We start from the raw sequence: 26,685 nt of genomic DNA on the forward strand, positions 1-26,685 counted from the left end.
CAGACAATGTGAAAACTGAGAGGAGAATAGCTTGTATCTGTCTGGACTTAGTTAGTTTTATGCCATTTGCAACTAAACAACTTGGCTTAAGTAAAAATTTATTGGTTCCTATAACTAAAAATCTAGGGGTTTCAGGTATGGCTGGATCCAGGAACTTAAACAAAATTATAAGACTCAGTTTCTTTTCACATCTTAGCTGTTTCTTCCTTGCTGGGTTTATTCTCTGGCAAGCTCTTTCTCTTTGATGCAGAATTGACCACAAGAATCTCTAGCATATTCCATCCTATTAGCTCACAGTCTCAGTAGAAGCAGAATGCTTTTTCTTTTAATACCCAAGACAACCTCTCCCAAAGGATCCCACTGGCTCTATTTGGGTCAGATGCGCACACACACGTACACATACACGCCTGTACATGCATGCTCATATGGCCAATCACTGTGTCCAGGAGAGTGGCCCTGGTCAGGCAGTAGGGGCCTTTGGATTAAGTATGCCACCATGCTGGAAAAGGGTAGCTTCCAGAAGGAAGGGATGTGGGACAGGCAAACAAAAGGTCACAGATGTCCACTTAGATCGCAACTTCTCCACCTACCTGGGCTCAAAACCACCCCAGGCCCATGGAATGATGCTCAAAAAGACACTCTCAATAAGCTGCCCCTGAATCCGAACGTGGGCTCTAACAGAAGAGTTTGCTTGAGATGCCACAACTTGGAGAAGCACTTTGCTGAGAGAACGTCCTCTGCCTCCTGAGACCACCTCTAAAGCTTTCAGTCCACATGCCTGCTTGATGCAGCAGACCACAGTTCAGTTCTGGACGTCAGAGAGCTGAAAGTGATGACAGAAGATCACACCTTCCTCCCACTCCCACCCTGCCAGTCACTCCCTCCCTCCCACTGGAGGGAGACAAGGCTAATAGCAGTCTTTTTGTTTCGAAAACAATTTAAAAACTTGTGTTAGCATTTGGCCTAGGACCACAGCCAAATGACCTTCCTGAGCTTCATCTCCTTGATTTGATTTTAATTGTCTTTGTCCTTAACCAGTCACCCAGTGACTTCCCAGAAGGTAGACTGTGACTTCCTGGAACGTTTGTACTTTTACAAATTTATCTTATTGGTAGCTTTGAAAGCAGGGCAACTGCCTTAGAACAGCAGACCATTCAGCCCACCGTGCAGACACAGAGGTGCCAGCTTCTGGGGAATTCCCCGGAACATTCTCACAGGGAAGGAACGCCCGTGTGCTGTGGTGCAGAGAGGTAGAGAGTGAGAAGGAGCAAATGGCACACAGGTGAGAAAGTTAAGAGTCTGTTTCTAAGATGCCATGGCTTCACGGGGCACTTTTCCAGGTGATCTCAGGAGACGGCAGGTCTGGAGCCACGTGTCTGTCCAATGATCAGCTCGACGCCCGACTTTATACGCCAGCATCCCCCTTGGACTCTTTCTTGGCCAATTCAGCATCGTTACTTCCCCCGTGAAATCGGAATCCTGCTGTCGGCCCGTCTTGGGGCCGTGTGTCCCGACCCCGCCGGGAATCCCAGGCTGGGGTCACGGAGTGCCCTTACCAACAAGCCAGAAAAGTCAGAGCACACCAGGGATTTGTGGCATGTGGAGCTAGAAACCCATGACCCGGAGAATTCTCAAGGCAGGTCCAGGGTGGGGCCTCGCCCACCGAGGAAGAGCGCGTGTGGGAGTGATTTCTAGTGCACCAGAGAAGAGCTGAGGGACATCTGCACGCTGGCTCCGGGCCAGCCCCACACCGGCCCTCAGAGGGGACCCGTGAGAGAATAAACAGAGACTCGGCTGGTCCCCGAGTGCTGCCAGGACCTCCCACTCTCTTTAAATCTCCCCTACTCTTTGACGTAGGCTCTGATTTCCATTTTAAAAAGGAGGAAACTGAGGCTTGTAAAAGTAGAGGAATTTGAGACTACACTGCTGATTAGTGGGAGCATCAGGATTTGAACCCACATTTTGTTACTCCAAATCCTGAGAGCCTGACTGCTGTATTTGACTCCTGTTACAATCTCCTGAACAAGGCAATTTCCGAGCAAGGCAATCTCTGCCTAATACACAGAGCGCTGGTGGTAGGTATGAAAAATTTGATTAACCAGAATATTTACCAAATGGGCACTTGTGGTTAATGAAGACCTTCTTTGAAGATTGGGGTGGGAGGGAGGGTAGTAACCATAACCATACTAGCCAACCTCTGTGAAGGTGTATGAGGCTGGATCACAGCTCTCCAAAGACATCCATGTCCTAGTCCCTAGAAGCTGTGAATATGCTACATTATGTAGTGAAAGGAATTCTGCAGACACGATTAAGTGCAGTAACAGATGTGATTAAGTTCATGATCTTGGGACGGGGAATTATCCTGAATTATTTGAGCGGGCACAGTGCAATCACAAAGGTCCTTGTAAGAGGGAGGCAAGAGGCTCAGAGTCAGAGAAGGAGAAGGGATGATGGGCACAGAGTCAGTGAAGGAGACGTGATGATGCTCTGCTGTCTGCTGGCTTTGAAGACGAAGGATGGGGCCACGAGCCAAGCAATGTGGGAAGCCTCTAGAAGCTGGGGAAGGCAAGGAAAGGGATTGTCCCCTGGAGCCTCCAGAAGGAACCAGCCCTGCTGACACCTTGACTTTAGACTGAAGAGCCTGATTTTGGACTTCAGACCTCCATAACTATAAGATGATGCATTTGTGTTATGTTAAGCTGGTAAACTTGTAGTACTATATTACACAGCAAGAGAAACCAGTACAATGTGCTTGTAAACTGTCATGTACAAATGAATCATCCAGGACATAGTTACAATGTGGATTCTTATACACAGGCCCGCAGTGGGGCCGAAGGTCCTGTGTTTCCAACAAGCTCGCCTGCGATTCAGAAGACGCTGCTCCATTGATCATGCTTTGAGGAGGAGGGCTTTACACGATGGCATCTCCCTTAATCATCATAGTGACTACAAAGTAGTCTTTAGTTTCCATGTTACAGTTGAGGAAATTGAGACTGAGAGTTGAAGTACCTGGTCCAAGGCCAAGCAGACAGCAAACTGCGCAGCATGGAATTGAATTTGATTTTGTCAGGTTTTAACACAAGTGCTCTTTCCACCGAGTTCAAAAACTCTTCTCTGGGGTAAAACTGAAGGAGGGTTTGGGATCTGGGTGGTCCTCATTGGACGGTAACAGTGGGTCAGAGTGTGAGCTGTACACTTTCCTGGCTTATGGATATGATTACTCCTTCACACATGAGAAAAACTGAGGCCAAACGTGCTTAATTTGCCTCCAGTAAAGGCTGTGCCTAATTTAACCATGTGAATTCAAGTCCACCTTTGGGTTTGCGGGATTATATTAGCTATAAAGAAGAGCACTGTGGGGTTTTTTAATCCTGCAATGTCTTGCCATAAGACATTACTCATTTGCCCTGTAACAAACAACACGAGGTGACTTGTCTGTGAAGCTCATCACACTTGTACTGACTTATATCTCTCACTTCTTTACCAGATCATCACCTGTGTGAGTCAGGAACTGTGTGGCTTGCTTCACTGCTGCCTTCCCAGGGGAGATTTGCACCATGCCCGAGACATAATAAGAAAATATGTGGATGGATGGATGGGTGTACAGGTGGGCTTTCCCCTCAGCTAGATCAAAAGCTGGCTTGAGAGCATACAGCCACCGTTTCCCCATGTCTTTGAGATCTTCTTTGGGAAACACCAAGTGTAAGCCTTTGTATTTGACATCAGAAGTTTAAGCCCTGGACCTGCCACTTCATTCAGGAGTAACTACAGCCATGTAACTATAGCCATGTGGTTGTGCTTCTCTGAGCCTTAGTTTCCTCCGCTGTCAATCAGAGCTGCAAATGAGAGGAGGATAGGAAAGTACTTTAAAAGCTCTAAAGCAATACGGAAGCCCAAGTAAAAACTCCCTCTAGTGTTTTGTCTGCAGTGAGGCAGCATCGAATGTTGATTGATTTTAAGGTTGGCCCCTTCCCTGCCTGAGTTGGTATAGCCCACTGAACATTCCTGATTCTTTCTCTAACACTGGCATCTCTAAACAATTTTGATTCAAAGAGAAGAACTTGAGGAATGAGCAACATTCGAGGCAGAAGGGGGCTACCCAGGTTTGTATCCCCAGTCTTGCCTTACTAAATTGTTGCCGTGGGAAAAGTCACCCATACACTGAGCCTTGGTCTCATCGTACATTTCAGGGGATAAGAGCAAGGCCCGTCTCACCAGACCATTTCTGTGCAGCGCTTAGCACCACAGCTGGGACAGGCGGCGGTAGGCAAACGGCGGCAGTTGTCAGTTGGCTGAGGAAAGCAGTGACTCCTCCTTGATTGAGGGAGGTCTAGGTCTGCCTCCATTTCTGTTGCTCGTTTCCCCATCTGGTCTGAGCTCAGCTGCCCTAAGGAAATCCAAGGCCCAACACCCTCTAGAATTCCCTAGCTCCCTGTTCGCATAAACCCAATTTAAGGATTATTTTGGGGGCTGGGGGGGAGCAGACACAAAATGTATCCTTTTATTTCTGCCTTAGTAGAACTGATGACGGCAAACAGAAAATCAGACATTTCTTTATTAATGGAGAAAGAAATAATCAAAACATTGAAAACCAGCCCTACAGGAAGTTTACCAAAAATGAGCTCTCTGGGAACAAAGTGGGACGTCCTTTTCCTCCGCCTGAACCAAAAACATGCTGTTCCTCTGCAGTTCCCTGTGAGCAAAAAGCCCGACAGAAAGAGACGACCAGGTGGGTTCTGAACAGTGATTCCCTCTATTTCATTGCAAGGAAAAACTTAGTTTTTGTTTGACACTTACGATTGGACTTTTTATGCAATGGCAGCCTCCCCCGTGGTTAACTCCCCCACCCCCACATCCCACATCTAGAGCACATGTTTGTTCTTCTGTGAGGGGTCCCGAGGGCACACTTATTGTCAGGTCGGTATCTCCTGCCCTGACTTCCCTTTGCCAACATACACTTCTAAAACATTAGATCTCACACTTGGTTGTAGCATTTGCAATTTGACAGTCTTGCTGCTTTCATCTACGGACAGCTAGCTTGCTGGTTTTATTTTGCACTTTATCTTTCTTCCAATCAATAAAGCTATATAACTAGTGTTTAAGATACTACGGTAGATACTGAGGCTGGCAGACAGTACATGCAAATCAATTTTTAATTATGGCTTTAATTTTATATGATGCCATTTAGTTTTATTAGATGTATTAAAGTGAAGCTGTCAGATCACAGGATCTACTGCAGGGGCCAGGGCAAGACACGTCCCAGGGCCGCCCGCAGGTGTGTGACATCATTAAACAGGTCATAATCAGGTGGCATTGCAATGTGCATATTGTGCACACTAACATCACGTATGCCTGAGCGGCTCGAGCGGCTTCCTCACCGGCAGCATCTGAGTTAGGGAAGCCGCGGCGCTCAGGGCCGCTCAGAGACCACATGGGACAGTGGACGGCGAGCTGACCGAAACCCAGCCTTGCCACCAACTTGTCCTATGTTAAGTATGTTATTTTGCTTTTCTGAGCCTCAGATTCTGCATGAGTAAAATGAGGATTGTGTCAGTTGGTCTTCTTGGGGAAAAATTAAAAGCAATTAAAACTCAGCCAGGACTATTGGCATTAATCTCCCTGCCCCTGGAAATTAAAAAAAAAAAAAGGGAAAGGAGAAGAGAACAGAGAACAAGGAGTATAAAGGATACTGTTGGTGTTTTGCCTGCATCCTCAAGGATCCCTCCCCCTGACTTCCGTTTTCTTTAGCTTCCAGCAGCTGGAGCCCTGCCTCAGGCTAGAGCCAAGTGACCTTCCAGAGCAGAGACTGGAAGGGGGTTCATGCCCCACCCACGGTCTCCCGGGGCTACTCATGTTCCAGAGCCTCCTCAGAATCTTCCCCTCTGGGTCCTGCTTCTCCTGCTTCCTGTGGGGTTCTCCAGAGGGGACTGTCTTACTACATCCCTTGCACACACATCCGCAACTCAGTATATGAGGAAAAAGAGACCTAAGACAGGGAAAGAGAACTGAGGAGCAGAGCGTGTCACAGGCCAGAGAACTCTTGACGCCACCGCAGAGTGAAGGGCAGGGGTACCTCACACCCAGATTTCTTCATCAATTGTCATGTGCGCGTGTGTGTATATGTGTGTACAGAATATTAAAGACTGTTTCCTGTTGTAGCAGGCTTTGACACTCCTGAAAAAGGACCTAAGTGGGATAGAACGGCATTAGGATAACATCTGACTTCTCACAGAAACGGTATTGTCAGAGGGAAGCTGTATTCCTGTGCAAGAACAACTTGCCTGAATTTCCAGAACTGGCCACAAATGCTACATGTAGGCAACCATTAGTCAAATAGAAAGGGCTCACCTTCGTAGAAAATAGAATGCGGAGCTTCCTAAAGTGGAATATAAATCAATTGAGCAGAGCACTGTAATAACCAATGGCATAAAATCGTATTGAATGTGTTTCAAAAGGGCAGAGAAATGTGCAAAGTTGCTTAATGTCTTAATTTCTTCTTTGTTTTCATTGCCATGAGGCAGAAGGAACATTCTTCAGACTTGTGGAATTTGGAAGGCCTTCTCAAGAGAGTTTTGACGGGCATTTTGGGGCAGACGGGAGGCTGCTTGAGTGACACTGATCCCAGGAGTTTGGGTCTGCTGCCTTCTCTCTGGATTTCCCCCAATCCAGGCCACAGGCCATTTTCTCCAAGAAGCCTCTTTTCTCTTAGAACAAAGGACCCCCTGCCGTGCTCCCTCCCAGCCTTATTTGCACTGTTCTTGTGGCACTTATTTCCTTATATTAATTGGCTGGATAAATGTGTGTGTCTCTCAAATGAAACTCTTTTCCATTTGTCCATGCACTGAATACATGGATCCTGGGCACCTTCGACGTGCAGACTGTTCTTCTGAGCATGCTGCCCTGTTTGTTGAGCACCCACTGTGTGTCCACGCTCTTCTCAGCACAGGGAGATCAGAGGTGAACAAGGCACCAAGGCCCTGTCTGGGAACCTGTAGTCTATTGAGGGGAGAAAGTCAGTAAAAGAAATAATTCCTGGTACTGATAAGGTTCCCCCAAAAATGAATCAAAGCGATGTGATAGGAGATGGGGACAGGGGTTCAGGGACAGTTTGAGGAGTGGACACTGTAACTGAGAAGGAACCAGCCCTGAGAAGGTGGTGGAAGTATGAGCCGGGGAGAAGAAAAAGCAATTGAGCTGAGAAAGTTCCTGAAACAGAGAGAAGGCCGGCGTGGCTGACGCGTGGCGGGCAAGGTGGAAGCTGGTAGGAAATAAGGCCAAGAAGATGGGCAGGGGCCAGACCGGCAGGATCTTGTGGATGGGAGGAGGATTCTGCATTTCATTCAGCTGGACAAATAGGCCCTGTGCCAGGGGATGGTGCTGGGACCTCCTTTTTGTGTTCTCTGCATGATCCATCCTCCGGCGATGACCGGAATGTGTGTCTGCGTACTCGGGGTTCTTTAAGTTCTGTGAATCAGCAGGTGAGTGCGTGTCAGAGGGCAGACCACCCCTTCAAGCTGGCAACATTCTCCTGGCTGGAGCTTTGGGCTGAGACCTATGGCTTCCCCCATCAGAAGACCCCCCACCATACACAGGGCCTCCATCCTAGCCTCACCCCAGGCACGGCACTATCCTCCCCAGCCCCGCCCTCTGGGTCACAGTTTCCCAGATTCATACCCTAACCTCTTTCTCTCCTGTTTCTTCACCTCTAAGGCAGCGGCTGTATCCCGCCAGCTCCCACCCCAGGTGCACAGCGAGCACACACTAAATCAAAGCCCTGTGCAGGCTGGGTGAGCGGCATGGACAAGCAAAGAGACTCAGGCAGGAGCCATGGAGTCGGGGAGGGGAGAGCCTGGCCGCAGGGGGCAGCTGCTGGCCACTTGGCCCGACCAACCCGGCACTGGCAAAACACCTGATTTTTCATGAAGAGCTAGAAATCCGTGTTATTACATGAACTTCTTTGTTCGTAAATATTGATAATTAATTCACATTTTAACACTGTGTGGGTCAAATATGTCTATTAGCCAAGGAATAATAGCAAACACAAAGCAATTACGGAGTGCAGGCGCTCTGGCAAGCATGTCCCTATGTATTAATTTATGTAAGCCTGTGAATCCTATTAGGCCCCAATTTTACTCCCACTTTCTAGGTGAAAAAACCCAAGTACAGAGGGATTATGTAACTTGTCTAAAGCCATTGAGAGAGTAACTGAGGCGCTGGGCTCTGAAGGAAGCTGTGTGGCTCAAAAGCCAAACTCTGTGTGCAGGTCAAATATGGACAGCTTCTGGGCCTGGCCTGATGGCGTGGTGGTTAAGTGTGCATGCTCCCTTCTGAGGCCTGCGGTTCGCAGGTTCAGATCCCGGACACGCACCAACGCACCACTTGTCTAGCCATGCTGTGGCGGCGCACCATATAAAGTAGAGGAAGATGGTCACAGATGTTAGCCCAGGGTCAATCTTCCTCAGCAAAAAGAGGAGGATTGGCATCGGATGTTAGCTCAGGGCTGATCTTCCTCACAAAGAAAAAAAAAAATATGGACAGCTTCTGTCAACAGTGCTGCAGGCCTGCCTGGTCCCTGTAAGTGAGCTCTGATACCTCTCTATGCCCCTGTCATCTGCTAGGGAGATCAGCCTGAAGACCAGAGCTGGCTGATGCTGCTGAGCAGGAGAATCTCATGAGAGGGGGGCAGCTTCCCTTTGCACATTCAAGCCTCCAGGGGCTGAGGGAGGCGGTGTCCATTCCCCTGGCATCTGTGCTGTTGCAGAGAGGCGGTGCAGCAGAAGGGGCCCTGAGGTCGTCACGGGCCCCGTCATGCACCAGCAGTGTGACCCTGGGCTGTAGGATGCTAGGAAGACAGGACTGGGGTCCAACTCCAGGCTCTGCATCCTTTGTGTTCCTCGGGGAGCTAAGTCACCTCCCTGAAGCTCCCTTCCTTATTGATAAACGAACATAATGATGTTTGCCTTGCAGGATGGTTTTACAGGGAAGAGAAGACACTAGCTGGGATGAGAGAGGCCAGCCCTGCGCTCGCAGGGCCCTGGCAGTGAGCGTCTTTAACTTTTGTACCGTAGGTGGCGCTCTTGCCCTGCCCTCCTCCGCCCGGAACACGATGCTGGAGCTGGAGGCTCAGCACAGCACTGGGCTGGTAGGTGACACTGACTGATGCTGAGCTGTGGTTCTGTGTGGGTTAGGAGACCCCTGCAGCTCTGTGATCTCATCTGCGAATGGGCATGAGTGCGTCACAGCTCTCTCAGGCTCCAGGACTCACGGAATTCCTGAGACAGGCCGCTGGGCACGGTGCCCGCACACCCCGGGACACACAAGGGCGTCCCAGGCCTTGGCAGCCAGAGCCCATCACTTCACAAGCAAGGCCGGTGTCAGGCAGAGACGCTTCCTCTAACGGTGTGCGGCTCTGACACGGCTGCTTGGACTCGTCCTTCACTCTGGAACCACTCTCAGTGACGAGCATTTCTGCACAACTTCTTGTGGTTGACACAATGCTGACTTGAATACAGCTAATTTTGAAAGGAAAGGATTATAGGAGGATGTGTTTCCTCCCTCAGGGCATCCTGAGCAGGGGCGTGACCCTGCTGCTGACCTAACAGGTTGGGGCAAGGTGGAATTCCTGGGAGTGGGGGGGTGGGGCATAGTGAGTCTGGAATCATTGCTGCCCATCCCCAGCTGCTGGGCCAGACTCCACCCAAACCAACACACCTGAGCCCACACACCTGCGCCACATGCCCCGTGTGTGGCACTGGCCCTGGGAGAGGCATCCACACACACCTTTCCCATCTGGTCAGGCAGTGTCTTCTGGGCGTGGCTCCATGCCCGCCCCTGTGCTAGACACAGGCTGGGGAGCAGAAGGGCACAGCCCTCTTACGTGGGCAGCTCCCCCGGGGGGCAGATACTTAACGGGTAAAATCAAGGCCACTGGCCAGACTTTCCGCTGCGAGGGAGAGAGAGGCCGGGTAATCACACGGGCTTCCCTGCCAGGTTATAAACTCCTCAAAGCAAACTCCTACTTTATCCATCTTCGCGGGAGTAACCAGAGCTGAGGGCATAATAGATGCCCAATAAAAATCCATTGATTAAAAATGCAAGTATACAACAATGCAAAGGAATTCTAAATTTACAAATCCCAACACATGAAATTACCAGAATAAAGATAGTTTATAAAAGGAACCTTCACTTGTTCAGATCATTTGCCACATGGTGCCTGTAAATAATCATTGCTCTCACATAATGTTAAAAAAGGGGGTGGTAGCTATAAAGGCCTTCAGGAGCCTGGAAACTGCAAACGAAGTTGCCCTTCCATAAGGTGGGTTGTCAAAACCATGGTGGGATTTAACAAAAATTTATACAAATTCTCTTGCTGTGAAACAAGGCGCCAGCCCTCTGGGGGAGCCCTGCCGCCTCAGCGGCTTTTTGGTCCAATCAGCCAAAAAAGTGGCCACAGCCAAGTCATTCTGGAGGAAATCACGGCCCCCAAGTGCAGAGCAGGGAACCCAGCAGGCCGGCAGTGACCTTCTGGCTGGGCGGGGTCCAAGGCTGCTGGGTCCCCGGGACTCGGCAGGGGCCGCTCAAGCCACGAGCTTTGGGCACATTTACCAAACTGGCGCCTGCTCGGTAATGGGGAAGAGGCCAGGTTGCCAGGCCTCCTCTCTCCAGAGAAGGTCGTGAAGGAGTCCGATAGTTTCATACTGGGAAGAGAAACAGAGAGTGTGGACTTAACAAAAAGTTAAAAGCCCTGATGAACGCCGCAGAATTGAGCAATTAGGAACACATGAATGGCTGCATTAGAAATGACAGTAATCATTATTCTTTGAATTTATACAACTTATATAACTTTGCATTTCACACAGATTATCTCATTAATTTTCATCTTTAATAATTTAAAACTGAGTTTGGGTGCATGTGAGTTTTCAGTGAAGCTTCATAACCAGGATAGGCTACTTCCACAGGACAGTGGAGGCCTTGGCAGGGCCACTGTAAAGATCTATCCCAAACTGCAGCAAAGAAATAGCATAGAGGGAAAAAATGGGCCACCACTCCCCATCCCCCTTACCAAACACCAGGAACCACCTTGCCCTCTCTGGGCTCCCGCAGGCTTGGCTAGAATTTGTCTTTCCCCAAACCCTCCGACTCTGACACAAGCTCTGCACGTGCGCCTCTCACACCCGAGGGACCTCTGAGAGATCCGGGGCTTGTCCTTCACCTTAGAGCCTCTGGTGCCCAGTTCAATACTCAATAAGTGGACACAGTCATGGCTAATGAGTGAGTACTGATGTAAGGAACGCCTTGCACTGGGCAGTAGTTTCTCCATTCAGGTTCGTAAGCTACACACTCCCAACATGACGGTGTTTTCCCGAGATCAGCAACCGTGTGTCGTTCTTCCCTTTTCGCCTGTCTCTACACTTGATAAAGTGACTGACAGATGCCCAATAAATTTCTGTTGGATTAACTCAAATTTGCTTCAGGCTTTGAACAGCAGCTATGAGAGAACAGCAGAAAGAGACACATTTAGGGGCCTCTATCTTCCTTGTGGACCCAAGATGGTCTTGGTTTATATTTCCCCCAAAACAGGGCTTGAGACAGGGATTTGAGTGCAGGAGGTTTAACTGGAGGCAAGTAGGCAGGGAGGGGAAGGCAGCCAGTAAGGGACCACTGTAGGCAACTGGTACTGAATCCACTGGGCAACGCTGGGAGACAGTATAGACACACACTCAGAGGTACTCCACCCAAAGGACTGGGAGACAGTGTAGACACACACACAGAGGTACCCCACCTGAGGGGCAAGGGAGCTGAGGTATTCATCCACCAACTCCTGTCAGTCGTTTTTGGGCTGCTCCCAGTTGATTGCCCAGCACTTTGAACCTGATACCGTCCAGACAGCCAGAGAAAGTCTTCAGGCAAAAGAACGCAGGTCCTCCCTGTTGGGGATCAGTCCAGAGCACACAGAAATGGGGGGTTCAGACCAGAGCACACAGAAATGGGGGGTCAGACCAGAGCACACAGAAATGGGGGCTCAGACCAGAGCACACAGAAATGGGGGGTCAGACCAGAGCACACAGAAATGGTGAGCACTGCAGAGAGGGGAGCAAGCACCGATGGCACCCGCTATAACTGCTCCTCAAATACGGAGCCAAGTGATGGACGGGGTGCAGAGCTTGACCACCAGTACTGGATTCCCATTCTGTGTCCCAGTTCTTGGGATTTTACCCCTCTCTCTGCTGCCCCAAAACAAACGCAGGACTCTCTGTCATTCTCTGGAGCCAGAGTTTCATGACAGGAGTGAAAAACCCTGCCAGGCTCTGTGTGGAGAGGGGACCAGCGGCTCAGGGCCCAGGAGCCCTGTCTTGCATCTCAGCTCTGCCTCTCATTAGCTGTGTGGTTGGATGAATGGTTCACCCTCTCTGGGTCTCTGTCAAGCACAGTCTGCATGGTATGTAAAAACCCTCCCTTCTCGCTCTGGGACGCTTAGCAGACTGTATGGTTCCCTTTTCTGGATGGCAGTCTTTTTTTTTCCATTGATAGTTTTTGAGCCATTACATAAGTAATATATAATATATATTCATTGTAGCACCACTAGAAAAAAGTAGATAGGTAAATAACCCATAATCTTACGGTACAGAGAAAACTACCATAAACTTGTTGGTGTACAATCTTCATAGACACACACGTGCACACACACACACACACTCAACATTAGCGAGTAGGCTACAATGTTCCAAAACCTATTCTAGGCTCTTGAGTCACCAATGTGAACAAAGCAGACAGGCCGCTGGCATTCCACTGGAGGCCACAGAAAATAAACACACAAATGCGAATTTCACACAATAATGCTACCAAAAAAAGTGATATGATGAGACAGATATAATTTTCAGTCAAATAAGAGGTGATATTCTACTATTCTCCTTAGAAAAGGGGGTAGATTTTACGATAAGCTGAAAATAAGACAACTCTAGCAAGAGTTAATTGGCCTTTGGCATTCAGGATATATTACAACGGTATTTCAAAAAATTTTTATTCCTGTTTTTCTCAAATAAACTCAAAAATATAGATCTATGCGTCGTTTGCCAAAACGCTGCTGAACATAAGGACAAACCAACTTAAGGGGACATTTTACCACTTAAGGTTAGAAACATCCCAGATTAAAACAGCAGGAGTGTGTGAAACATGATCTGCACACTTTAATTGAGTGACCTTGACCTGTTGTTTCCCAAGTACCTGCCACCACCAGCGGCAGGCTCTTAGTTATTCTCTTTTTCACAATTATTTAACGGCTCTCTCTGCATGAAACTCTCCTCTGTCGTCATTTCCGGTCCTGGCTCGAATATGGCCTTGTCAGAGAGGCCCTTCCTGACGAGTGTATATGAGCAGCCCCTCTCCGCACACCCCATTTCTCCTCACAGCCCTTACCCCTTTGTTTGCCGCTTGCCCGCAGCTGTAGACTCCACGGTTGCTGTGTCTCAGGAACCGAGAACATTCCCTGGCACATAGCAAACACTCAACAATGATTTCTGTTGTTACTGTTTGAGGGACAGTGGGTGTTTCAGGTCAGGGGAAGGAGGTCACGTCAGGCTGAAGGAGGTTAAGAAAGGCCTCTGTGGCATGTCAACATCTGAGCTAAAACCCAAATGACAAGAAGGAGACACCCACACGAAGGTCTAGCTACGGGATTGGCAAACTTTTCCCGTAAAGCACAATAGAGTAAATGTTTTAGCCTTTGTGGGCTACACAGGATCTCTGTCATATCTTCTCCTTAAAAAAAACCCTAAATATATGAAAATGTTGTTAGCTCCTGAGCTGTACAAGAACAAGCTGTGGGTCACAGTTGGCTGACCTTATCTACAGGGAAAGCATCCCGGGTTGGGGAGCAGCTAGCGCAAAGGCCTTAAGTGGTTGCGCTTGGAAGACTGACCAAGCAGAAGGCCAGTGTGGCTACCACACAGCGACCAGTGTGCATCGAGAGAGTGGGAGGAGAGACACCTGAAGAAGTAGGAGGGCCCAGACAAACAGGACTTGTAGGTCATAGGAAGGCATTTCTACTGGATTCTAAGTGCAGTGGGAAGCCACTGGAGGATTTTCAGCAAGGGGATGAGGTGATGTGATTTATGTCTTACAAATGATCTCTCTGGCTGCTGTTTGGAGGACGGCATATGGCAGGAAGAGGAAGGCCAGCGGGCGCAGGGAGGGGTCAAGCAGGAGGCAGGTGAGAGGTGAAGGAGCCATGGTGAAGGAGAGCCGTGACCAGACTTGGGACACAGGTGACCTACAAGGTAATTTTTCAACCTGTTTCTTTTCACTTAAGAATAGTTTCCTGTGACACTTTGTTATCCTTTTTCACATTCTTAAAGACAAAAGACTTTTGTCTTTTAAAATAATAGTACTATGTTTTAAAACAATAGTACTATTATTTATTTTAGTCATCTCTAAAAGGCAGACGTTGAGGTTGTTCCCAATTCTTCGATATTGGGAATAATCCCCCACCAGGGCTTGATTTGTTCAGTCTCTCCGCCTCACCAAGAGAGTCTCTCTAAAATGGTGTCTAGTGGTCTCTGAGGCCTCCCACATTTTCTCTGTTTCAGGAAGAACCAGAAGAGCAAGTAAATCACGCTTCCTGTCTCATGACCTCTCCCGGGGCGCAGAGTCCTCCACAGTCCTCATCAGCATCCTTGTCGGCACGCTTTCCCTTCTCACTCCCCTAATCCTCCCGTCTTTTGCTGCTCTCATCTCTTCCTAAATTCTTATCTCCCCCAATCAAGCTCATTTTGCTACCTGGGGCATCACTTTCTCCCCAAATCTGGAGTAACAGCAAACTAGAGCACACGCAGGTTAGGTGGACTTGAGAGCCCACAACCCGGCTCTCCCCGGCAACGGCCCCTCCCTCCACCCCCTCAAGTGGTCCTTCCCGCTGATTCGCTCTCCTCTGTCACGTGGCCCTACCCTCTCCCCCACAATTGGCTCCATCCTGCGACTGGGTCTCCCTTCCCGTGACTGTCTCTCCTCTGTGATTGGCCCACCCAGTGACTGTCTCTCCTCTGTGATTGGCCCACCCAGTGACAGTCTCTCCTCTGTGATTGGCCCACCCAGTGACTGTCTCTCCTCTGTGATTGGCCCACCCAGTAACCTCTCTCCTCTGTTATTGGTCCACCCAGTGACCGACTCTCCTCTGATTGGCTTTCCCGTGGGAGATGGCCCTCCCCACCGCACGTTGCCCTTCATCATTGTGTGGCCCTTCCCAGTGACTGTCCCTCTTCTGTGACTGGTCCACCCCGGTGACTGCCCCTCCCCCACTGGAGTTCCCAGTCCGGATCCGTAAGGACGTCAGAGAGGGTCCTCACGCTGCTTCAGGCAGGAAACCATGAGCAGCAGTTCCACTAGTCGCAGGCTGGGAGCGGCGGCGGGGAGGGAAACCCAGGCTGCGGCCCGCCTTCCTGCAGGGAGGCGGAGAGGGCGCGCCTCCCCCGGAAACCGCGCGGGGCCTCCCGGCCGGAACCCCGGGGGCACGGCCCTCCTCTGGAGGAGGCAGGCGGGAGGAGAGGGAGTCCCGGTTCTCTGGGCGGCTGGCGTCGAGTCTCTCCCTCTCTTCCTCCTGTGTTTCTTCCCTGTTCCCCTTCTCACTCACTCTCGCTTTCGCATTCACTGCCCTCAGTAGAGAGCAGTGGGCTGGGCTCAAGGGAGCCGAGGGGAAGCAAGAGACGCGACATTCTAACGGTCCCTGAGATGGGACTATGAGCCCCAGCCCCCCAAGAAAGGCAATGGAAATCCCAGAAAGGTTGGGGAATCCTGAGTCAGGACTTATGCTCATTTCTTTGTGAACACACACATCCCTGGTATGGGATCTCCCCAAAACCAAGAAGATAGTGACCTGGAATGTTAGGGTCGACACAGTGGTCCCTCAGAGCCCAGGCTGGGCAGAACTGGTGGCCCCTGACAGCCCAGAGTGTGCACACAGGAGGTCGTCCCTCCCGCTCAGGCCTGCGCTGACACCACAGTCCCACATGGCCCAGGATGGTGCTGACGGGTTCGTCCCTCAGACCCCAGGTCTGGGAAGACACCACAGCTCCTGCAGGCCAGGGCTGTGCACATGCTGTACTCCCTGCAACCCGGGTCGGTGCAGACACTGCCTCCCTCCCAGGCCGCTAGGGGGCAGAAACAGAGGCCCCATGGCTCACAAGAGGGCAGACACTGAAGGACCTCACGCTCAAGACCAGGGCCTGGAGGGAAGAGAAAGTGGCTACAAGAGGCCTTGTTAACAGGCCTTGTTAACACAACAGAGGGCTGCTCAGCTCTCTGACCCAGAGCTCCAGGCATTCAGAACATATGCACAGTGCCTGAGGACCAATGAGAACCGGACTGCTCCGCAGATGTCCATGTGGACGGAGGCTGCCCAAGGATAAAACCCCCTCCTCGTCCACACGAATGTTTCAAAGTCAGACGAGCCTTGCATATTTAGATGCTACTCTGGGGAGAAGAAAACTTCTGGATTAAATTTACCTGGAGTTAACGACAATGATCATTTCTGCAAAGGTTATGTTATAGAAAAATATATTAACACCTTTGTGCACACTTGGATTTTAAAGAATTAAAATAACCAACTTTCCACGTTTTCCTTGGTTCCATAATCCTTTGCCTCCATGTTAGGAGGTCATGCTGGGAACGTGTAGAGAAGGATGCTCTGAATGTGCTTTTGTGCTACCCTTTCACAGAACTGTTCCCGTTGCCGGGAAATTTGGGCTGTTCAGCCCTCAGTACCCAAAGGAAAACCGTGCACAGAAGTCAACCTCGCTGTCCCCCTTTCAGCCTCCCTACGAGGTCTTCACGGAGGACCTCAGGCAGCGTGGGTTCACGTGAGATGGAAGCTTGATTTCCCCCCACAGGTGTTTCTTTGACGGCCTGTTTCCGCCGGGAAGCCCAGTCCTCGTCTCCACCTGTGACAAGAGAGCCCTCCGTGCTGCCGGCTGCTCTCACTGCTCCTTCCTTCTCCGGGTGTAGACAGACACAGTGGGTTTGCGTGCTACGAAACAGTGACAGGCCTGGGAAAATCAGTTAGCTAGGAGCAAGGGCAACAGTAATCATGGCCACCACTAAGCTCTTAGCGTGCACCAGCGCCACTCAAGCGACTCTTGCGCACTGTCTCCCTGTATCTTAACGCAACGAGACAGGGATTATTCTCTTCTTCGCTTGACAAACGAGTAAGAGGCAGGGAGAGGTCAACCCACTCGCTCCCACAGGACTGCTCAGCGTCAGATCAGGAGGTGAGAGCAGGTTGTTGCCTCTGCAGATCTTGCACTGACTGAGGGGCTGCAGCAGGCTTCACCCCTCACCCTCACACCTCGGCGACTTCAGAGAATCGCAGGAGCCTCCAGAGGACGAAATTCGGCCTGCACAGGGGGTGGCAGGGGTGGGGAGGGGTTGTGAGCAGCCTGGAAGGGACCCTGTGAGTGGTGTGTGTGTGCCTTCCTTTCCACAAGCGGGTAACTTGGTCTCCTTTCTTGTTTTGTTTTTTAATTTGAAATAACACCATGCAGTTGGCAAAGCCTTTGGGGAGAACCGTTTTATTACTTTTTCCAAATATACTGTGAAAAAGTTGCTGACCCAGAGCTCTGTAGCAGGAAGGATGTGCAAGGTCTTTTAGGAAGGGGTGGGTGGCCCCTGGGACTGAGAGAAGGGCCTCCAGAACGGGCTTCAGTGAGAGGTTGATGCTCACGGTTTTGTTTTCTCCCAGACAGTGTCAACACATCAGAGAAAGAGTGAGCGTTTTTCATGAACTGTGTTTGAACTTCGTGATGCTGTTCACAAGGGGAGCCTCTGAGCCCCGATGGGGGTCATGCTGCCCCCACGAAGCGTTTACTGAGCCTCACGTGCCACAGGGTCATACGTTCCTCGTTTGGGGCCTTCACCGCTCCCATCTTTGCCATCTACGTCCTTCTCTCCAGGGTGTTTTCTGGAGAGGCAGGAGCTGGGGGTCTCTTTCTTTTGCTTGACCCTCAGCATCTAGCAGTGATTGGTCTGTGGTCAGTTCTAGTAGTCACTTGTTGTCTATTAATGCCTGTCTGAGTCCCAAATCTTGGTCTTTAAATGGGAATAAGAATACATGTACACCCGTCAGGGATGTTGGGAGGATTAAAGATAATGTACATAAAGCATTCATCACATTGCCTTGTATGGAGTAGGCAATTAATTAATGGTGACTACTATAGTGTGTTCCAGAAATAAACAGTTGCAAATGGAACTCGAGTTGTTTTCCTTCGGGGAGGGGGATTCTGTCTCCTGGAACTCTACAGAGGTCAGTCATCTGTGTCGCCATTTAACTTTCTCATCGATCCTAATCCACCCGCTGATGAGACCTTCTGGTGATGCTGCCCTGGAAGGTGTAATTAAAATTAAAGGAAAGCAAAACAAAACAAATACATCAGCGAGTTGAGAAGTGTGGGCTGGAAGCAGCAAGGAAATAGGTTGGAAATGCAAAAGGGCTGTGCTAAAATCGTCTCCACACCCAGAAGAAAGAGAAATTACCTGCGACCTACGGGTTTTCTGAGAAACGGTGAAGGCAGTGTGGGAGGAGTGCTGGGGAAGACCCTCGGACCCAGGCAAGTCGGGTCTGCCAGGAAGCTTCGAGATGTCTGTGTCCAAACCTCCCATCGTGCGTGGAAGCCACGTTGGGGTCAGAGAGGTCGAGGGACTCGTCTAAGGTGTCAGAGGCGGTAACAGCTGTTGTTTTGTGTTGTTGTGTTGTGCTGTGTTATTCTACCTTCCAGGCTACATTTTTATTCTTCCGGGAAAGCTCCCCCCCCCCACAGTTACTTCACGTGCCCAGCTAGGCTCCAGGACCCTCTGGTTCCAGGGACATTGCACATGACCCAGGCCTGGCCAGTCAGCCCTTCCAATGCCCCCGAGAAGGTGATTAATTCATGGCATGTCATGTGATCCAAGCTGGTCCAGTGAGAATGGCACCCAGGATGAGTGTGGGCCTACTGGGAGTAACAGTGTTTTTCCACTGAACTGATGCTGGGGGGACATGAAGGTGGGACACTTAAAAAAGTCATTTAACCACCAGGTGGAGCCTGAGAATAAAACGCCAGGGAGGAAAGCAGAGCCAAGAGAAACTGGATTCCAGTGACTTTTTTTTAAGTGGCTGGATCACACCATACCTGAAGATAACATACTTGTTGAGTTTTTCAGTTATGTAAGGCAATACATTCCCTCTATTCTTGGCCAGTTTGTGGTGAGTTTTCTTTCACTTTCAACACTAAGAGTTCTGAGACACCAGGTCTCAGTGGGAAATACACAGATTGGTTCACTCAGCGTCTGTTCCTGCCTCTTTTTAGTGGGTATTCCTTGACTGCAGGAGTGGGGGTGGGGAGCTAAACGCTCCACTTCCAAGACTCCTCATAGCTAGGACACTTTCCTGTGGGACTTGACTGGCAGTCAAGGTAAATGGGGAAAGAAATGAGGCATCTGTCTTGCTTGTGCAGATATGGCAGCTGTCGGGGCGCTTCTTTATCCCCATACCTCTGCCAAGTGGTGAGACCTGGAGATAGTGCTCAGGAAGAGACATGCTGATCTCCCCCCTGGCTCACTGTTGCAGAAGTAGCCAACAGTCCCTCTGGTGAGCCACTCCTGCAGCGATGTTCTGGGTGTCGGCCCTGTAGAGCCTGCCCCTCTGGGCCTCCTAGGGATCTTGTAAGCACCTTGTTCCCAGTATTCAATCCCTTTCTGCTTGAAATAGCTAGGATGGTTTCTGCCTCCTGCAACAGAACCTGACTGATCCACCAGGAGCCCTGCCTCCGGACAGGCCCTTGCTCTCCGTGCTCAGGAAGTGCAGCCTGGGCTCTCCCTGACCCAGGGCATTGCCACCTGGACTCCCAGAAGTGTGGATGGACTGTTGGTGATGCCTGGCTCCCAGCTGATCCTGATTTGGGGTGGGGGAAGGAGACAGGGTGTGGAGAGGGATGCAAGGGGGATAAATGAGCTGAACCGGAGGAGAGAAAATGCAGTCATGGGCATTGCACACTCGCCCAGAGAGGGCCTCCTTAGGGTTTGGGATGAACAGCATTTGAGCCCTTCTGTGCAAAGTCCACAGGGATATCTTAAGGGCAGATTTATCCAGGGGTCTTTGTGGTGTGGGGCAGTCCCGCTCCAGGGGAGGGAAAGGGATTATTGGTTGCTTCTCAGAAGTCACACACCAGGATCCCTGTTATAACAGAACCAATGACCTCACGATTTTACACTCAGCAGTTGGAGCCACCGGCCCCCATACCGTATAGCTATGAGCACAGCTCAAGGCATCCTCCAAGTTTCTGGATCTTAAGTCTTCTCAGATAGAAGGCTTTTTTCCTGAGATTAAATATAGGGCACTGAGTTCTCATAGCGTAGTTGGGTCCCAATATTTAGCACTGCATTTACATATGAGTTCAAACCCCAAATAAGATCCCCTGAGTATAAAGATTCTACAGATGCACTGAGTCAAAGCTCCGTCTGACCCCCTGCTAGCACGCCTGCTCAGACTCTGGAGCAAGGGGCCCAAAGTATGGTCCTGGCACCACAGCATCAGCATCACCATGGAACTTGTTAAAATGCAAATTCTCAAGCCCCTCCCCACACCTACCACAATTATTGTGGTAATTGACTTGAAGCAAAGCATGTACCACATCTAGCCCAGAGCCTGCAGCACACGGCTGACGCTCCCCGGGCCTGTGTCTCCTTAGGTCTTTGCCCACACTGTGGCCTCTGTCTGCACGGACTCTTTCTCCTGCGGCCTGAGGGACCTATGCTTAGCTTTCACATTTTAACTCAAGCATGCCTTTGCCTATTTGCCCCTGAACTCTTTTTTTATCTTCTTCCCTCCTGGTACCGGCCCCTCCCTCTGCTGAGCCTCCAGCCTGTCCTGAGCAGACGGGTCCCTCCTTGTTTGCGTGTCTGGAGGAGCTGTTGCTGTGGCCAGTCTAGAATCCACTCCCCCTTCTCCGGTTCATGGCATCTTGTGGTACTTTGGGAAATGTCTCTGCCTCAGTCTCAGTCCATTTAGTTTGGATGAAATTGACCCTACACCTCTGTCAACAGCATATCACCCAGATCTGGCTGATCTTAGTGCACTAGATGGCCACAGCAGTTGACTCACAGGTGGACATGTGACATAAATGGGTCCAAGGAGGGTTAGTCTACAAACTTTAGCTTGAAATATTGGGAAATAGAGGCTCATTTTTGTCTGGGGGGAGGAAGCTAAGTTAGTATAATAAGAAAAATTCTGTCAAACACAAAGCAAACTTCCAAGGAAGCAGAGGGGAGTGATGGCGAGAACTTCCTGGCTGGCATTTTTTGAACACCCAAATCAGTCAGTGCCTGCAATCAGACCCTGCGAATTGAGACTTTTTGGTTTTCGTTTATTAGTTTCCACTGTGGGAGATCAAGATTTGGCTGCCCTGAAATATATCTCTTTACCTTGATTGTTTTCTCTGAGGGACATTTGACCTCCCCCACTAACTGCCTAAAGAATTTGACATGGTGGCTCCTTCCTGGAACAGATCTTCTATCATGATGGCTGTAAAGATAATGTAGGATAGATGTTACAATAGGAAAGGCACGAAGCCCCTTTTATCAAAAACTCTGTCTCTCCCTGACCACATTATCTATAGATGACCCTGAAAAGAATTGTCCTCCTGCCCTCTGAAGTCCCAGGCCACTACCCACCCCCAACATGTTCCTCGCCTTTAGCTGCAATACTTAAGCAAGCAGCTTAGACAGAGGGGCGAGTTGCTCATTTCTGAGTTTCTCCCATGTATACATGTTATTAAACTTGGTATTATTTTCTCCTGCTAACCTGTCTTGTTAATTATTTGGCCAGCCATAAGAACCTTAAGGGAAAGGGCAGAGGGAGATTCTCCCTCTTCCCCTGACAGTTTTGGCGTAGTCGCCAGGAGCCACACTGGCTGGCAAGTTGCCTTCTCCGGCTGGAAGACCTGCCTTCTCCCTGGACTACTGCAGATGATGAGATACGGGAACGCCTGACGAAAGCCGGCAAAAAGGTAAGACTTCTTACCACGTCAGCCTCCCGGAATCTCTATCTGCGGGGTCCGATGGAAGGAAATGGTGAGAATTTTTTCTCTTTCTAAATGTAGATTGGCAGGAGAAAATATTTGGGAAACTAGTTTCTTGTGCTTTTAGTGACTCTGGTAAATTTGGTAGAGTACTCTTGGTTTTGATCTTGATCCCTTTTCCTCCCAGAGTAGTCTCTGTCTTGTTCTGTGTCCTGAGAACTTGGCTTTATGACTGGTGAGAATATTCTCCTTGGTCTCCACCATACGGAAGGTGCATTTACCAGAGTGCACCTTGGTGGCCAGTCGAGTAGACTGGGGTTCCGAACTGTCTCTTTGTCTGGCTGTGCCAAGCTCTCAGGGGAGTTTGTCATAAAGGGCCCAGTCCATAAGGGCTTTTGTCATCTTAACCTTCGTTGCTTGTTAGTGCTGGAAAAATCCCATTCCAGTATCGCCTGCCCGGTGTCACAGATTAGCGGGTCTGTGACTGGAGGCGTCCCACACTATTGTGGGAGACCGGAGACACCGTTTTCACTACACCATCCTTACCGCCTGTGCAACGAAGGTCTTTACTTTCTCTGAATATCTTTGGGAGTGAATTCTGTGGATCATGGGGGCTACATCATCTGCGGCCTCACCAGGGACACCTCTTGCGTCCATGGTAGATTTATTCTAAGCGTGGAAAGTTACCTCCGGGTCTTTCCTTAAAAAGGCTTATTGGATCGAGTCACTATTGGAATAAATATACAAATGAAGATCCTACTCGTCAATGGCCAGACGACGGATCCTTTGAATTGGGAAAACTTCTAAATTGGGGGGAAAAAAATGTTTTGAGAGCTCTCACATAATTATTTATTTGGTACCTAAGAATTAAGGCCAGAAAAAGGAAGGGAAAAATTTGAATAGCCTTAAGACCTTGACTCAGGTTACAATTGAATTGAGAACATGTAAAAGTGTAAGTGTTGATAAGATTATAAAGGTTGGAATGTTTGAGCTAATTTTATATAAAGAGGTTACATCAACTTTGCCTGAGTATGTTTTAAAATGTCTGACTGGGAATGCTTCCCTTGTCCAAAATTAGAAGATCAAGACCTATTGATAAAAATCTTAATGAAAACTATGTCTAAAGGTATAAGAGGTGATGAAATTTTGTAGAAAAAAAAACTGATGTTATTTCTATTACAGAATTAGTTAACAAAAATAGTAATTTAAATGATGGCTAATTTTATCTAATGTCTTATGAAGTCTTGTAGGCAATCTAAATAATTATTGGGAATAAGTAACTAAATAGTTGTGAAAAAGATGAATGTTGGATGAACTTTAAACAATAATTATGTGTTATGGTGGTTACAGCTTCCAAACTCTTTTTGGTGACTTAAAACTTTAGAGTTTTGCTAAATTTTATGATAAAAATTCACTGAGTATCATCATTTCCAAATAACATAAGATATTAGACATTGATTGCTAAATGTACGTTTGTCTACTTTTGGCTTTTCATTACATGAAAACTAAAAGGTGTTTTGGGTCTATTGATAAACATGTGTTTTATTAAAAGATTGTACTATAAAGTAACATATTTCTAGAAGTTATGAAGTGTTTATAAATTTTCCAAGCCACAAGATACTAATGTAAAAGAAAGTTTATAATTGTTTACTTAGTTTTTACTTACAAATTAAGGTTTCTAAGGGTTAAAATTTCTAATTAGTATATGTGATTGAAGCTACTAAAAATTAAGAAAAATATGTCTGTGTACAGGGAAAGTAAGATGTATAAAGAAGGTACAAAGAATGGAAATATTTTGTTTGGTTAAGAAAGATAAATTTGTCCTCAAGTACTAGGAGGGAAAAGAAAGACACGGGACAAATTCTGAATGTAAAAAGAAAGTTATAGATTTGTGGAAGAGGAATTCTGGAAAAGGAGTTTTTGCATGGTCAAGTTGGCTAAGATTGAAATGAATTTAATTAAGTAAATGAGTTTTAATATCAGAAGTAAACTGGTACAAAATTATAATTTAGTCTTATTTCTCTTAAAAGGATAATTTTCTTGAACTTGATAAAGAGGTTATAAAAGATTTTTCTTTACCTTTGAGTAAGTCTACCTAAAAGACAAAAAAATCTATGTTTTGTTAAAATAATTTCCTGTGTTCAAAAGACTAAAGTCTCTCTATTAAGGCTTTTTGGACTGTTAATGCTCTGTTTGCTTTGACTTTTTATATTTTTGACAAGCTCCCCAAAATTCATATCTTAAATAAAGTCTTTTTTTTACTTTTTTACTTTGAGAATTTTCAAAGGGCCTGGAACTTCTCAAAGAAATTTGCTCTCTCCCTATAAGGAGGAAGATACTAAACTTATTAGGCTTATTCAGTATGTTAAATTACATGGAAAGCATTGTCAGACAAGTGATGATAAGCCTGCTTAGGTGATATTTTGTGGGTAAATGTTATTGATATAGGTGTTTTAAAATTGTATAACATTACTGAAATTCTGATCTGTCCTGGTTATCAGTCATAATTCTGGTTATTATTTTAAAGTGTTGTATGTCACAAAATTAACCAAATTTCTCTGTCAATTGCCATTTTGAGGTCTTGTTGTTTACAGACTTATTTCTTTGCTCTAATGCTTTTGCAAAATGTTTCAACTTCAGAAAAATTCATGGAAAAGACTCTGACATTTACACTGAAGTACAGGCTTCTGACAAACTTTCTGATCATAAAACTGAACTTGGTAAGAAATTACAGAAATCTGATGGAGAGACTGATAACTTCATGAAGCTGCTACCAAAAAGATTGGGATCAAGAATGGATTACAGAGGACTGAACGAACTGATAAGGATGATTATAATTTTTATGATTTTTCATTTGAAGTATTGCTGAATTTTTAATGTTTTGTTTTTTCAGATTTAAGGAAAACTTTTTCTCTTTTCTCCTGAGCTAGCTATAACATAACAATTTGGTAAATGATACTTTTGTAAGTAAAATTGAAATATTTATCTTTTTCTCTCTATCTGATCCCTCGAATTTGGAAACTCTTAGTAAGTGAGTATTGTTATTTTCATGGCAATATAGTTATTTGCATAAGTTCAATAAGAATCTGTTCTCCTTATAACAGGACACAATTGGAAACACTGGTTATATTACCAAGGCTGTGACTGGAACATCATATTTGCCATATAACCATACAGCTTTTGAGGAATGAAGATTGGACTTTATGGAATAAAGCCACGTGGAAATATTGGCCTGGTATCTTATGTTCCAAGCAGCACTTAGCAGGATAAGTAAAGAATGTCACTTATCTGGCAGGTACAAGGAACCTCGAAATATTTTGGGGGAACCTCGGAAGAGAGGAATTCACCCAAATCTGTAGGTATTACAGGCGAAGTTTGATGACAAAAATCCTTGGCTTGGCTTTCCTGGCCTCAAGAGGCCTTTGAAGTTCAATCTGAGATTTCTTATAAAAAGTTCCAGCAAAGCAGATTTAAAAGAGCCTATGTGATCAATTGTTATTCTTGCTGTACTTATGTAAATAATTGGGCCAACTCTATTGGAACTAGACTTATTTTGCAAACTAGTTTCAATTTTGCTATCTTAATAAAAATGAGGGTGATTTTAGAGAGAAAAAATTATATTTCAGTAAAAACTATTTCAGTATAAATTTGCAGATATTAGATCCTAGTTTTGTTAATTGTCTTTTGAGGTTTTCGTTTTATGTCTGTTGACTGGACTGGATCCTGATTTCTTCTAGTCTCCTGAAATATCTGGCTACAGATGTCCAAACTAACATTTTTGATTTTTTCCATCATTTTCATTTGGAATCACTGAAAACTAAACCTGCCCTTTTTCCTGAAGCCTTACAAACTGAAGCTGATGGACTTGATATAAACTTAAGAGATGACCTGACGACACCATCAGAGACATTTTAAACTGCAGAAGATACTTTGACGCTGACATCTAAAAATCTTCTTAACTGGCTGTCCTCTGACCTCAGAAACTGGTTTACAATTTGCTCCAACCATTAACCTTGTTTTTCTTTTGTTTACATAGAAATGCTTCTATTAAATACTTGATTGCTTGCTTCCACAACATAGGCGTAACCTTGAGAGCCCACCTGCATCACCACCTTCCAAAAGGAACTTAATTGAACTGATCTATTATCAGGACTAAGAAATGTGTTCAGTGAGATGAAACAATCTACCAACCCAGCTTCTGGACTATGAAACTTCTTTAAGTTTCAAAAGGACTGTGAAACTTTTAGTTTCAAAGGCGGGACTGTGGGAGATCAAGATTTGGCCACCCTGAAATATATCTCTTTACCTTGATTGTTTTCTCTGAAGGACATTTGACCTCCCCCACTAACTGCCTAAAGAATTTGACATGGTGGCTCTTCCCTCGACACCACATATCAGGGTGAATTTGGTTTTTACCGTTTGCAAAAGAAAGGGTCCTTGGCTTTTGTGACCCCATTAAGGGACCTTCTTTGCACTTGCCTTACCAGTGCCAGGTTCCTGCGAGGTGCGTGGGCCGTGGTGGGCTCCCACGAAGTATTGACTGACTGGATAAATATGACAGGGAGCAGCGGGCCGAGTTTCCTTCCTCTGTGCACCTGCTCTTGAGCCCCTCTTCGCCTCTTCAGCATGCATTTACTAGGCACCT

The 26,685-nt window shown here is 47.5% G+C and overlaps 1 long non-coding RNA gene and 1 pseudogene across 1 annotated transcript; one reads left to right on the forward strand and one right to left on the reverse strand.

The window, feature by feature from the left end:
• The window catches only part of LOC131397946 (elongation factor 2-like), a 136,449-nt pseudogene extending 117,804 nt beyond the window's left edge, over nucleotides 1-18,645 (reverse strand).
• Nucleotides 18,646-21,515: 2,870 nt separating this feature from the next.
• LOC131396714 (uncharacterized) lies at nucleotides 21,516-26,351 on the forward strand. Its single transcript, XR_009216673.1, has 2 exons — nucleotides 21,516-22,028; nucleotides 25,145-26,351. It is a non-coding gene; the product is annotated as an uncharacterized LOC131396714 (long non-coding RNA).
• Nucleotides 26,352-26,685: the final 334 nt, after the last annotated feature.

This window comes from Diceros bicornis, chromosome 34, assembly GCF_020826845.1.
Source record: "Diceros bicornis minor isolate mBicDic1 chromosome 34, mDicBic1.mat.cur, whole genome shotgun sequence".
NCBI classification, from domain to species: domain Eukaryota; kingdom Metazoa; phylum Chordata; class Mammalia; order Perissodactyla; family Rhinocerotidae; genus Diceros; species Diceros bicornis.